Consider the following 14,590-nt stretch of genomic DNA (forward strand, 5'->3'; position numbering starts at 1 on the left):
GGGTTATAAAGAAAACAGAAATTCTTTTGAGTTGATGATGTACCCGCCATTATGATGATTTTAAAACTGGTTGCTTCTGGAATTTGGGGCTAAAAGAATGTAAGACTTCATTATTATCATGGCGTTAATATATTGATGTTGGTTTTTTTCAAACCAATGTGTGAATGGGTCGGCAAGATACACAAGTCTACGTGAAAAGAAAAGCTGACAAAGTAAGACGTGGACTTGAGGAACTGTTCACGCTTGAGTTTGTATTACAACCTGTAGTGTCTCCCCATAGCCTCAAACTGTGCTATGTGATAACACACTTGTTAATTTTGGAGAAATACCTGAACACAGATATGGGAGTGTTTTCAGTTTGTGGCATCATAGTACTTTAAAAGCATCTACAGAGTCATTGATATAAATAGTAATAAAACACTTCTGACATAAATCTGAGTTTGTAGCAGGGAATGGGCTAAGTATCTCTCAGTTTCATCTAAATACAGTGTGGTAGAGATCTTTCCAAACATAATGACATGGCTAATTTTTTTCTTCATATTATTAACTCTTCTCCTACTTCGTAAAGGTGAAAAGGGTGAAATAAGAGGTAGTGACTGCAGCTTTTCGGCCATCTAACAGGTTTTGCTTTACTATAAAAGTCTTGAGGGAATTGTCACCGAAGTTGTATGATCATTTGTATAGCAAAGGGATCAGAAGTTGAGTTCACTCAATAGAGCAAGATCTGAGAATTCCTAGTGGGAGGGAGTCTAAATCCAGGTTCATGTATTTTTTCAAATATAAATATATACAGGTGTAACTCAATTGGAGTGAGACGTTGTCATAAAGGTTGCTTGAGAATTTAACAGGACTTTATAGCTTTACATTTTAAAAATGTCATCATTGTTGAAGTGTGGTCTATACATTGTTTTTCCATGCAGCAAAAAGAAATGCTCGTCTTTCCCTCTGGCCTCTTTTATTTGATTACTGGTATTGTGGTTGTAACTACACTGAATGAACTCTTGACTTGCTATGTGGACAAGATTCAAGTCCCAACCAGGTTTGGATTCGGTGTTGGGATCCTGGATTTTAGTGTGGATTTAGCTGTAATTGCATGATAGCATGATAACCCGGTGAAAAACTAAAGCCAGAATATCTAACACTGGAGAAAAGTTACCTCATATCTGAGGCCCTGATCAGAAGTCACGCTGAGAGGCTGTTCCATCTGTGTTGATTCTGTACTGAAAGACAAACAGTCCACAACAACTTTGCTTTGTTGAATTTCTCAGGCTTGTAGAGGGTTTTTAACCAGATTAGGAAAAAATAGGAAACGTGGGATCCTTATTAGGCTGCCTTTGTTCTTTTTTAAAATCTTTCTTGCCTTTATCTCAGAGACAAGAAGGTTGTTGTTATTCGCTAGCAGAAATGTGCCAAATGTGAATAATTTTATGTGAACTTACGCAGTGGGTCATGAGGTCTCAGCCAGCAGTTGCTGAATATAGTGGCAACTTCAGGCAAGGAAATCTTTCTCCTTTCAATAGTCTCCCTTTAGCACAGAAAGAGATGTGGAAAGAAAAATCCCTGGATAACATGTTAATTACAAAAACAAATCTGCTTTCAAGGGTCAAGTATGAAAACTACCTTGTCTGCCTCAAAATGATGGGAAAGGGCTATAATGGATGCTTATTAGCTGAACCGAAGTTATTTTGTGTTTGCAGGGCTGAACATTTATCAACACATTTGTCATGTAATAGCTCATGCCTCTGTCTTGCTAACGCATGCATGCTCGCTCTCAAAAGTTTTGCTATTAATTTTACTTTAGATGGATGGCTTTTTCTCCCACCTCTGACTTTCAACTTGTAATATAGTGTGTGGAGACTTGATCAGCAACCAGAGTAAATGGGGTTTGGGGTGGAAGGGGGGTTTGGGGTGGAAGGGGGGTTTGAACACAGAGAGAACAGATGATTTCGTTTCAGTCTGGAATTCCAGTTATGTGTCATTATGGTAGAAAATTTAAACTTATCATTTGAAACAAGAAGTTTATTTTTATTTTTATTTTATTTTATTTTTGGAGAAGAATGTATTAACAATTATTAATGCCTTCTAAAATTTGGAGGCCACTTGTAAAGTAAGAAGGTTAGTGCTGTTCACAATTTGTGCACACATACCTTCCCTTTTCTGATCACCAGAATCCACTGAGTGTTCCTTGTTCATTCTTCTCGGTAGATTTGCAGTTTAAACTGAGATCTCCCTCAGTATGCCGAAAGGCCATAGGCTGCACATGTATGAAGTCTGTTGCTTTAATCATTATGAAGTATGTTTGCTGCCTCCAAGCACTGCTCCTCAGGGCTCACACAGACCTGCTTCACATTGCTCTTTTCATACTAACGTCTCCTTTACCTACATGCTTGCATCTGGCATCTCAGGGGTTTTCTGATTTGGATTTTGGCGGGGGGGGGGGGGGGGGGGGGGGGGGCGGGCATGCTTTGTGTTTTATTTGTAACCGTTCTGTAACGTTCTTCTGCACTGCTTCACAATTGTTGATTTTCATTCTGAATATGACTATATTCAGTGAAATAGATGTAATTTTTTGTGTATATTTTGCTGAAAGCTTTGGAATTCTTAACTAAGAGAGGTGCTATATAAATGTAAATTGTCCTTATTAATGAATATAGCAAAAGCATTAGCATGATCAGTGTATTCTGTGAATGTTAAAGAGAGTGAAAAAAAATTAGCTGGCAAAATCACACTTTTCTTTGTAAATCAAGCATTTTTCTGTTTATTTCTAATTAGCCACAATTTTTCTGTAATGCAAATGGCATCCCGAAGGATGGTGCAGCCTGCACAGCTACCTTGTGCAGCTGGGGAACTTGCAGTCAGGGTCTTTGCCTGAGACACTGTACGTTTCCCCTGCCTGTGGCAGAGACTGGGTGATCTGTGGCCCATATGTTCCTGAAACAAGTGGTAAGTCACATCTCTCTGAGTTTAGTCATCAAGGTTGTGCCATGACAGTGCGAAGTTGCACCATGGCAGAGTCTAGGTGTCAGACCAAAGCCAAAAGAGCATATGCACAACACTATTATCACTCTAAATGTCAGGCATGTCACATGGTGCAACCCTTTCTCACGTTTCAAATAAGCAATTTCCTCTTTTTTTCCTCCTTTGAACATGGTGCTGTCAAGAATATCCAAACACTCAGAGTACATCTCCGGAAACATTCTAGAGACTTTGCTCAACTTGTTTCCTCAGCCCAGAACTATGAAGCGTTTAAAGTCTGATGCCAAACTCATTGCCAAATATAATTCTTCATTTATTTATGTGTCTTATCTTGGGGAATTTCAAAGTGCTGGTCTGACAAAAATGAATACAGTTTTCCTTTGTTTAGTGAGAATAGATACAGAGCTGTATCGCATTGCAGATTTTAAAAAATACTAATAAAAATTCCAACACTTTTATTACATAGGAGTAGAGTCTAAAGCCACAGTCCAATCCAGCTTTCCATTTTTTGGAGATGCTGTGTTGGGTCCCACTGTGCAAAACCTTATACTTAATTAATTAATTGAAAAATGGATTTTCCTTATTTCAGGGCGAAAGTTTCCTTATGGAAGTCTTTCAGAATGTTCAGTCTAGCAGCATACAAAGTTGAAAATGGGGAAATGAAACCCATACCTCTTTGCAACCCTAACTGTACCACTCACATCCCACTTTGAGAGCTGGCCAGAGTCATGAGGAAGAGGGGCATACATTGAGCAGTCTGCTTCTCCCTGGAAAGGATCAAAGGAAAAAATTCCTCTGTGTCCTGAGAAACTGAATGGCAAGTTTAGGCTATGTGTAAGCCTGAGAGGAGAGCAAAAAAAGGGTCTGGAGTTTTGCTAAATTTAGCAAAGGGAGCATTTTTTACTAAAAAATGGGCATAAATGCTTGACTTTGGGGCAGGTGTAGGTCACTCCCATCCTGCTCAATCCAAGGCCATAGGAATCCAGAGCTGCAGAGAAAAGGCTTTGTTCGAGAAGGGCAAGTTAGGGTTGCCCAGGTATGTGTCATAAGCTAGAAACTGAAGTGTTCTTGTTCTCAGTTCAGAGTACCGTGGGCATTGCTCACATGGTATGTCCATTTACAGCACCTTTTATTACTGACTAGTAAAAAAGCAGTCCGCTGCTGTAAAGCAGATGATCCTTTACTCAAGGATGATTATTCTTTAAGATGGATGTCATGGAGGCAAGGTAGAAATTGAATGAGGCTGTGTAATATTTACGTACCCTTTGCCACTGTACCTTGTGTTAGAGTAGAAAGAGAATTATAGTTATGCATTGGCATATTTTGATTTACAAAATATGACAAGTCATGAGCAAAGCATGTACTGTCTCTTACCATATAGCCCCTTCTGCTTGGTGTCCCAGAATCATCTACAGTTTTCCTGTCGCATACTACCTGACACCCCCTAAGACTTTCCTCCGATTCCTCTGGAATTTACTCTTTCTGAAACACCACAGGGCCTTCTGAACGATTGGCTGCAATCTGTCACTATTCACCGTAATGTTAAAACCAGAAACTTAATGTTTCGCAGCTTACTGTCCTTCCTGGCTGACAAATTTCTGACAACAGTTAAATTCAGACTGGCATTGGTGAGTACAACAGAGGCTTGGTGGTTGCTGGGGGCTCTTAAGTGGAGGTGTCCTGCTCATGGAAGCAGAGCAGTCCAGAAACCCCTTTTGCCACCAGTTCGACAGGAGTGTAGGCTGCGTCACTGGAGTTACCCTTGTATTGTGGTTTTTTGCTCCTGATACTATTTGCAATTTTCTTGCTCAGAAAGGACTAATGGGTGCTGCGTACTCACTGTGCTAACTAGCGAAAATACTGAGTAACTGGACTTCCTGGGACATGTTTAAATGAGCCCTTGCTGTATTTCCCACCTATGTGGGGAAAAACAATAATCTACTGGTAGTATTCAAGAAAAACTACAGAGAGAGTTCAAAGTGCTGTTTTGCAGGTACCCCTCATCCAGATCTTACAACTTTGGGATACTAGCCATATCATTCAGTTCTCATGGAAACCCCACGTTTCATGGAACTCAGGTGACCCTGAGCATTTTAGAGTGTGTCTAAACAGAGGGAAGTTGTCAGACTTTAACCAGAGCAGAGCTGCTGCTGCTATGTAGTGTGTGCATGCTTCTTCAAGGCCATGCATTCTTCAGCAGAAATAAAATCTGTCAGGAACAGTCACAAATCTGCCTGCGTGCATCCTGCCTGCTAGGGTTTGCATTTGGATCACCTCACTTATTGACAGATGTGTAAAATTTTATATACTGCACTCCCACAAGTCCCTCGTGACTGTCCTGCTGCAGATGCTGGTGAGCCTGAGTTTTGGCAGCTGTGTTAAGCATTCAGGTTTGCAGTGGTGTTTTGTTTTTTTTCCCTCCAGCCCTGTCTCTTCTTATGTGATATATTATTGCATGGAATTATTTTACATTAATTCTGCCTATTTATTGGTAAAGTCTCATTCTTTCAGTCGTTTGGATGCAAATGCAAAAGATAGGTCCCTGGAGAAAAAGCAGGTCTGTTACTGGAAGATGAGACCATACCAGAGGATACAGAGTGAAATGCAGATGGTGTTGTCAGCCTCTTAAATGTACAAATAAAGACAAAATGAGACCGTCCATGCAGCTGGAATGAAATCATATGGCCTTGCATGTGTTTCTGCCATAGCCTATTTCCTAGTGTGAGCAAGAGATGCTGAATTTTGTCTTACGCAGGATGTTGTTTGACCAAAAGCTCATGCTTGCTCCTTTAATCAGCAGCAGAATATTGTGTATATGTATTAACTTTTCACTGCACAATATTTTTTTTGACAAAACACCATTTAATTTTACATGCCAATGTGCATGTATGGTTAATTAAGAAGCCAGAATTGACTATAGGGCTGGTAAGCTCCAGGAAAGGGAGAGGAAGATCATTACACTTCTGCTTATAGACAGCTGTTTGTGAACCAGCTGATAATGTGCAAAATTAAGATTTCGTAAGTAGCATTTTAAATGAATGGTTAATGGCTGAAGATTAATTAAACAGTCAGAATTGTTCAAAAGAGAAGCTGTTAAAATCTTGGTTATAAGGCCAGTCACTTCCATACTTAAAAGCGCAAACCCTATTATCATGTGAAATTTCCATTTAGCAGGCAAGCAATGTAACTAGGGTATTTTCCTTGAACAAGGAAGTCTACCTTGCTGTGGATATGCAGGATGAATGCAGCATTGTGTGCTGTATTTTCTCCTTCGTAATTCATAGTTGTCTGGTAGTAGTGCAGAGAGAGAAATGCATCTCCTCTGAAGATTTGGTAATCTTAAATAAAACTGCTAAATCTTATTTTAATTAAAGTGTAAGGGACATGGTTAAATCTGATGTGGTTCTATTTTCCCACTACTCTCCAGTAGTCTGTTACACTTCATACACTTTAGGGTTTTCAAAGTGCCCAGCCTTCCATTGCTCCGGGTTGTCTTCTGTCAGGATGAGGCTCTTTGGCCGCATCATTAGCCTTGCAGAGTTGCTCTAGCTAAGCGGGGGTGGGACGAAGGTATTTTTCAATTGGGTTTATTCTGTACTGCAGTTCTGGTTACATGATGAATGTTAACCTTGTCCCATTTCCCTGACTGAAGAGAAACAAGCAGAATGTCGTTAATGCTGCTCACAGTTGAGAGGCTTGGCCTTCCAGCAAGCCCTTTGCCAAGGAACTGTTTGGTTTTCTTTTGTTTTCCTTTTCAGCCCAGTTCCCAATCTTTTAGTTAACTATCTGCTGGTTTTGCCCCAGCTTCTTACCATCTCCTAGCTTCTGCATATGCAGGTAGTTCCAGAGAAGGCCCTGATGACTTGGTCTTGTGCGAGCTTTGCTCTGTAGCCAAGTGTAAGATGAATCTACATTGCTGATCTCGGGGAGCTCGTGCCCTACCCAAAGCCATGACTACCTGCTACTAGTTAAATGGAAGAAAGGGATTATTTCCTTCACTGTAGAGATAATCTTGGTTTAGTAAAACTGACCAGTAGATGAGGGTGTGGGATTTTGTTGTTGTGGGATTTTTAAAAATAGTCAAAGTTTAGTGGGAGACAAAGAATAGTTTCCCAGAAATCTTAAAGCAGTGAACAAAAGGTTAAGTTTGGAGAAGCGGGGGAAAGGGCTATCCCTGGACTGCTTCAAAATGCTGAGTAGCTCCAGTTAAGAGAGCGGTGCTATCTGTCTAGTAAGGATGGAGAAGTAATGCTTAAATGTGACAGGGAAAACGGACACAGACTGACTGGAGCCATGAAAAATGTTTTCAGTGTCTTTTCTTGTGTTTGAGGCTATCCAAGGTCAGTGGGACCTGTGCTAACAGGTTCCTCTGAGCTATAGGTAAAGCAAATGCCCAGCCTTTCTCCTCATTAAGCAGTGAGGAGCATACCTGAGTCCCAAGAGTCTTTAAGCAGCATCCTGCAATTTCTCATACATTCTTAAAATAAACACTCTGTTGGTTTTCTCAGTTCGCCAGGAAAAGCTCCTACACCAGCTGAGATGACTGCAGCATAGAACCATGGGGCACACCTCAGACCTGCCAGCATTGTCAGGTTCTCACCTGGCTGCCACCAGGAACGATACAGTAACTCTGGTGGGGTTTTCCAGCCTGACTGCTCATGTCCAGCCAAAGTCCTTAGATCCCTATGGTACTCATACAGTTTAACTGTGAGTGGAAACTGTTGTCTCCACGCATCCAGGGAATTCTTGCCATACACAGATTTTTCTGCAGTCCCAGTTTATGTGGGGTTCACGCTGGCAGATCTTTTAAGATTTTTCTGCTAATCTTTATTCTGCTGTTCCACAAAGTGACTTAACTCTCAACGTATTAAGACATAAAAGATCTAACGGGGCCACAGATCTGACTTCAGAATGAGTCGATGGGAACCATCTCGTGGAGGGTTCAAGCATCTAATAGCAGAGTAAAATGACTGCTCCTAAAAAGAGTCCAGGACATTGCTCCCTGCTTATGTCAAGATGCCAGTGGTGAAAGGTTACCCAAGCACTTAGTAAGCAGCATTGCTGACAGCAAGTATAGCGAGAAGCATGAACCAGGTCTTTCAGTTAGCAGAAAACTGTAAAAATTGATGTTGTTTGAAAAGCTGAAAATCATTCAGTATTGCACTAGCAAAAATATTGGGAGGACTGACAAGATGTGATGGAAATGGCTTAATAGGCAACAGGATGCTGAATAAAAAGAGAATAATTGTGATTATTGTCTGACAGCTGTGCAGAGCATACGGTCGATGACAAACTCTAAAACGTGCTATTTTTCAATCCATGATCACAAGTCCACTAGCACAGACAGTAATCCAAGGGGTCATAGTAAGCCGAGAAATAGTTTATTGTTTCATCAGCTCAGGTCGTTTGATGTAGTTAAGTTGGTATATGCTCTGAACCTCTGTGGCAGTCCTTAACGTTCCCTCCTGCAAGGAGACCTGGCACCGTAGGGAGTCCCACGTGTACTGTGGAGCAGTTTCTCTGGCAGGCCACGCAGCAGCAGAGCATTTGTCGACACTGATCAAGGTATCAGTATTGATCTTGGGATGTCTAAGAGAATTGTGACTATTTTGTGGAGAGTGATGTTAGCATGTCATAGAAAATGAAGTAAATAACTTGTCTTAAACTACATTGTGGCCTACATCTGAGAGAAGGCGAGGTCTTTCATTAGGACAGAGGGATGTGAGAAAATGATGCTGCTTCAGATAACCATGCCGGTTATCTTTTTTTATCAAAAACTTGTCTTTGACGTCTGGAGGCCATTTTTGGCAAGCCGTGGAGAGTGATTGCATGAAAGAGTTTTTATACTCTTCAGTTGCCTTCAAAATAGGTAGCTGCCCTCATTTTTTCATTCCACCAAGGTGAAGTGGAGAAAACCAAAAAACAGCTCATGATAAAAAAGATGCAAAAGGAGTGAGTGTGAGGTAGCTCTAGAAAGTATTGAAATTGAAATAAATATAACAAACTTGTAGAGCAATTGAATGTCCTCTTAATTGGATATTTTTCCTCCCTTCTTTTTCTCTCCAGTTTCCTCCTTGTGTATCAGTAGGTCAGTGTGACAGTTTTGCAGTGTCATGGTCCTGTGTTGAATCTGCACTCTGGGAGGTTGTTAGCCCCTTCTCTGTAGGGACTTGGAAGCAGTAAAGAGAAATGAGAAGGAACCAATTAATGCTTTAAAATTTCAAACAACATCTTATCATTCAGTCTTTGACCCATATTTATGGTTTAATTTCTTCATTCGCTTAATTTTAATCATAAATAAAATTTTTCAGCGTAATAGTATCTTAGGGGCATTTCTTCTCAAACCAGTATTAGCTAGAACATGTCCTTCAGCTGTGGAGTTTATCTGTTACAAACACGTCTGCCCCTAGGCTTTGATGCCTACTTAGTCCTGGATATGGTTATTACCTTGTAAATGGGAATCAACCGCAAATCATCATTATGGTATTTACATAAAATGCATGGAAAACAATTATTTTGAGACCAGCCTGTAAGTTTAAGCATAGAACACATTTCTAATGCAAGTATTATATATGGCCTGGCAATTGAAAAGTAAGCTACAGCATGTCTTCAGAGGAACGAAAACACGTTCAAAACGTGGTCTGTCTTGTGGCGAGGTGGAGAGAGGGCAGCTATTTTCTATGCCTGAGTCACCGTAGCGCTCAATAGCTGTCTGAAAGGGCTGCTTTAATTGAGCGCTTGTATGCTGTAAGTGTGCTGCTAACCAGGGGACCTGGATTGCTTCTGCTCTGCTCTCAGGTAATGAAGGAGGAGGCCTTCTGCGGCTGGAGTGCCCGGGTTAGGTATCAGCGGATACTTCAGTAACATGACAAAGGGGTGTGAGGTTGTGGAGGAGGGTTGGAGAGCAGCATCAGAGCAATAAACCAGTTCCTAATTGTTACTGATTGTTAGTACACAAATGACAAGCAGTTTGCAGTCCTTCACCTGAATAAGGTGTTGTTTTCTTCCTTTAACATCTCCTGCTGTCTCTGTCTCCGATTTGGAAAAAAAAAAAACCCACAAAAAAAGGCAAAAAACCAAAACCAAACAAAAAAAAACCACAGGAGGCAATTATTTTGTGCCTCTGTATACAATGGCAATGTTTAAGCTGCAGCTGCTTCAGAGAGGGGGAGTAAAGGGGACTGGGGGGAAGGGATTGATCTTTTCCTCCTTTTCTCTGTAAATACCACTGTCTGCAGCAGTGGTGGTACTTTGACCTCTTTGCTACAGAGCTTGAAAAGTCTCTTGCACTTAGTGACATGTTCTGTCTTCCAAAACTGAATAGGCAGAAGTCTAATTCTCTTTCTTTAAGCACTACTGCAAATAGATTATCAATCTAAATATGATAAATGCTTGAGAATTCCTCCCAAAATTTAGATTTATTAGTCTGAGCACTGGTATTTTTGTGCATGTCTGTGTGACTTCTGAAATCATTAACAGTATTCTTTCGTACCTTTTCACCTTTAATCAGCACTCTGCCCGCTATCTCATTACTATGAGCTATGGCAAATAGACCAGATGTCTGAGCAGCTTCATTGTTCTGCTGTTTTTCTTTTCAAGATCCTAGCGCACAGATAGATGTTAATTTCTCTTTTGTGTTAAAACCTGCCTCCGAGGAATAAGATTACTAGTGTTCGGTGTTTGGCCGGTAGAGATACTGAGGTCTCATATCTTCTGAATGCCTTGTCTCAGTTAGTGTTTCTGCTAGCTCAGTGCATTTATAGTGGAGGTCTGTTCTTCTGTAATGCCCGTGGAACCTTAAATTAATGTCCCCTGACATTAGGAAACACAATTTTAACACGTTTTCTACATGTTTACTTTATTCCCAGAGTTGAGAAATGATACACAGAGACACCTGCTCTTCCAAGTGGGTGGAAATTGAAAATCGTGCCAAGAAAAATGCTGTTTCTCAGAAAAGATTCAAAATATGCATTGTTTAAAGTGTGGCATAAACAAAATAGATTATGTAAGGTTTGTGGGCCCACGTTTGAGATGAGATCACTCACTCTTAGGTCCATAGCTTCTCTACTAACACTTCTTAGTGCTTACATCTAAAAAGCAATGCATGAGCCACTGGTTTCCCCATCAACTTTCAAAAAGGTAGTTGGGAAGCTACAGGTACTGAAACAGCACAGCTCCCTTCAGTTCTGCTTGAGAGCTGCTGTTGTGCTTGAGTAACACAGCAGTGGCTCCAGACCTTTAAGAAAACACATTTCTTTAAAATGGGTCAGAAAACAACTGATTGATTTACAGGTAACAAATATGAACGTGTGTTTACTGGGAAGAAAAGTGACAGTTCACATCTGAATTTAGATAAATGCATACATTTGGTAGTGGCTGCTTCATTTCTGTAGATGTAGGTAGCAATGTGATAGTCAGTGTATATGATAAGATTGCAGCAGTTGCCACAGTACATAAAAGAATACAAAAACAGATGAAATCATTAATGCTTTCATATTGTGTCCTGTCTTATTTCCAGTAGTATAGCATGCCTGGTACTTAATGAGGCATATGTTTGAAAGAATCAGCAAGTATGATGTTCTGGAAAACATGAAAATCTGCAACCTTGCATCAGAGACCAGAGCAGTATCTTAGATCTGACTTCTTTTTTTTTTTTAAGTACAAGTTGCGTCACTGGTATAGTCACATAAGCTAGAAATTGTATATTTATGTTGCACGATCTGAAAACCAAGTGATAGCATGTGGATTTGTATCTGCTCCTCAGAAAGACGTGTGATGTGCAAGTCCTGTTCCTATCAAAGTGGCAAAATTTCTATTGATTGAGGTGGGAAATTGGAACTGATTCCCCTGCCTGGTTCTCCCTGAAAGAATGATGAAGTGATGTTTTCTTTTCTGTTTTATTCTTATTAGTCTCACAGCCAGATTACTGTAACTTGAGCTTTTTTGCCATACTTCTGCATGACTGTTTTTGTTAACCACTTTTATTACCTTTTGGCCTGTTCTTTGCATCATGCTATTGACAAAATGAGTTTTACGGGTTTTTTACGCCAAAGTTTAGAGTGTAGAATATGGAAGAAATCCATACAAAAAAAAGTCTGAAACATTAATTGGACTAGACTACAGCATTTAAAGTAACCTATTCTATCGTCCATTTACCTCCCACATGAAATGAAAACTCTATTTTGATCTGAACTGTCACAGACAATTTCTGCACATAAAACACATCCAGAGACAGCTTTCAAATGGAGTTGTCACTTCTTATTTAGCAGGCTGGGGACTCTCTATTGTTGTCAAACCTTCTTTGCAAAAGCATCACTAACATACTGATTTGCACAGTTGTGTGTGAAAGGAGGAATGGTTGCACAGCCTCCATGAAACAAAAAATTGCATGTAGGTACTGGAATCCTCTGCAGCTGAACTTACCTACTGCTTAGGAGAAAATTCCATTTTTCTTTTTTCTTTTTTTTTAATACTATTTTAAGGCAGGTTTTCATACTGTGTACTGGTGTGGGGAGCAGTTGTTTTTAGTGTAATAAGGTTTTAGTGTGAATAGTGATGATTAACATTTAAAAGCTAGTAACCAACATTCTGTTATTTTCCCTGACCTCTAAGGGACCAGAAGTTTGGCTTTAATCTCTTCACAAATTTCAAGAATTCTTAAGCAAGTGCACTGGGAATATCTCTAAACTGTGAGTACAGAACTGCTGCCTCAGAGTGTATTCCAGACAAGATGCTGAGGCAGGGCTGTAGGGCACTTGTTTCCAGACTGCTATTCTGATGGTGGCCAATGTGACCATCTGTTGAGGCCGGCTGGAAGACCCAGCTACGGCATTGCAGAAGAAGACAGCTTAAAAGTTGAGAACTACCGTTCTTCAGACTTTATTTTTATAACATTCAGTTTGCCCTCAAACATGATATATTTTCATAAAATAAATTTGCCTCCTGGCCTCAGTTCTATTCTCATAAATTTATGCTATTGAAATATGCAGTTAAAGGAGTAGTAATGTACGACTTCTGTTTTGTTTTCCTCTCAAGGTTGGAAAACGGAGCAGGATTAGGGGGTGAAGAAGTTGGTTAGTGTGATAAGTTGTCCTTTATTGCTGTCTCCCTGACTACTCTGTGCAGGATTAAACAGCAAAACACAGGCTAGCAGAATGCTCTTCTGACCTAATTCTGCACCACAACACAGATGGCGGTGTATCTGCTGATCTATCTGATAAGCGTGACTTTGTCATATCTAGATGTATGTTCAGGAGTGAAACAACAGATGAGGCCCAAGAACCAGGGTGTTGCATTTTCTCCAACTGCCTGAATCCTTCAGGTATTTCCACTGCTGCAGCTGGGGTTGGGGGGCAGGACTGGAGGGAAGCCGCCTGTTGCAGGGTGGAATCTCCAGAAAAACAAAAGTAAAAGCTTGGAGCCTAAACGTTACTGGTCAAAGCTAATTGCCTATTTTAAGGGCCATCTCTTCTGTAACGAAGCAAGAGATACAGACTGGAAATCACATTCTGATTTCAAAGCTGTGTGCCAGAAGATTTGAGGGTTCTTTGTTCAGTGTGTCTCAGACTCCCTCCTGGAGGGGAACATGATGTCAAGGGGGTTTCTCTGTTCTCACTTTTGCCTGTAAATGTAGTGTATTCATGAATCAATTTTAATGCCTATCCCATGGGGAGCAGTGAATTGCATCAGGAGAAAAAAGGTAGTTTTGTGCATTAATGGAAGAATATACTTGAATGGAGAAAAACGAGGGAAGCAAAAATCTTGTGGTCACTGTGCTCAACTCAGTGATAATGCACATCCATGGGGTTTAAAACCTTGGCCATTGCAGAAAAATACAGCAGATAGAAACAATCTCTCCTCCTCCTTCTCCCAAGTCTTGGTGGGCCAGCTTGCTTTCCCCTCTCCAGGTGGGACAAATGTACAGAGCTGGATGGGATACAGCATATCTATCTCTCTCGTGCTCCGTGAATGGAGGCTGTGATCCACATTTGTGCTCAGTTGGCAAGCTTATAAAGTTGAGGACTGGAGAAGTGGATGGACATTTATCCTACACTGGAAATAGTAGCTTTGGAGGCTGCATTCTCACAAGATATTCTGTATACGCTTTTTACAGTTATCTGTCACCAAAGCAGCTTGGTCCTATTTGTCCAGTAGCTCTATCAAGTTGTTAGTTCTTTTAAATAAAAAAAAAAAAAATCACATTCTGTCTGTAGTGACTTTGAACAGCAGCGAAGCTCATAAACTCTGAAGTTGTCTTTGCAGCCTGTAAAGGCATGTTACATTTGCCTTCTTCCCAAAACACCAAATATTACTGTCAGGCATCCTGCAGACCAGTATTGTTACCGTATTATCTTGCATTCCCCTACCTGCTTTGACTGTTTCTGTCATTCTGTTGTGTGTGGGAACAGGATTGTCTTTTTATTACCCATCTGTGCAGAGCCTGCTGCAAGTTGAGTTGTAACTCTTGACAGATGTTGAAGTGGTGTTTTGTTTGCAGATGTTCCTGAAGCAGTCTTGAAAGATTTGAAGACCATCTCAAAGCTGTGTGGCGATAAGGAAGATACCTGTCAGAAGCTGGAGTGAGGCCACTCCAGCCTACGTTGTTTAGCCTGGC

General features: G+C 40.6%; 1 protein-coding gene across 1 annotated transcript in view; it reads left to right on the top strand.

Moving 5' to 3' along the window:
* Positions 1 to 14,590, top strand: part of PARD3B (par-3 family cell polarity regulator beta) — a 413,185-nt gene that overhangs the window by 331,955 nt on the left and 66,640 nt on the right. The gene's annotated exons all lie outside the window — the stretch shown is intronic.

This window comes from Falco rusticolus, chromosome 8, assembly GCF_015220075.1.
Source record: "Falco rusticolus isolate bFalRus1 chromosome 8, bFalRus1.pri, whole genome shotgun sequence".
NCBI classification, from domain to species: domain Eukaryota; kingdom Metazoa; phylum Chordata; class Aves; order Falconiformes; family Falconidae; genus Falco; species Falco rusticolus.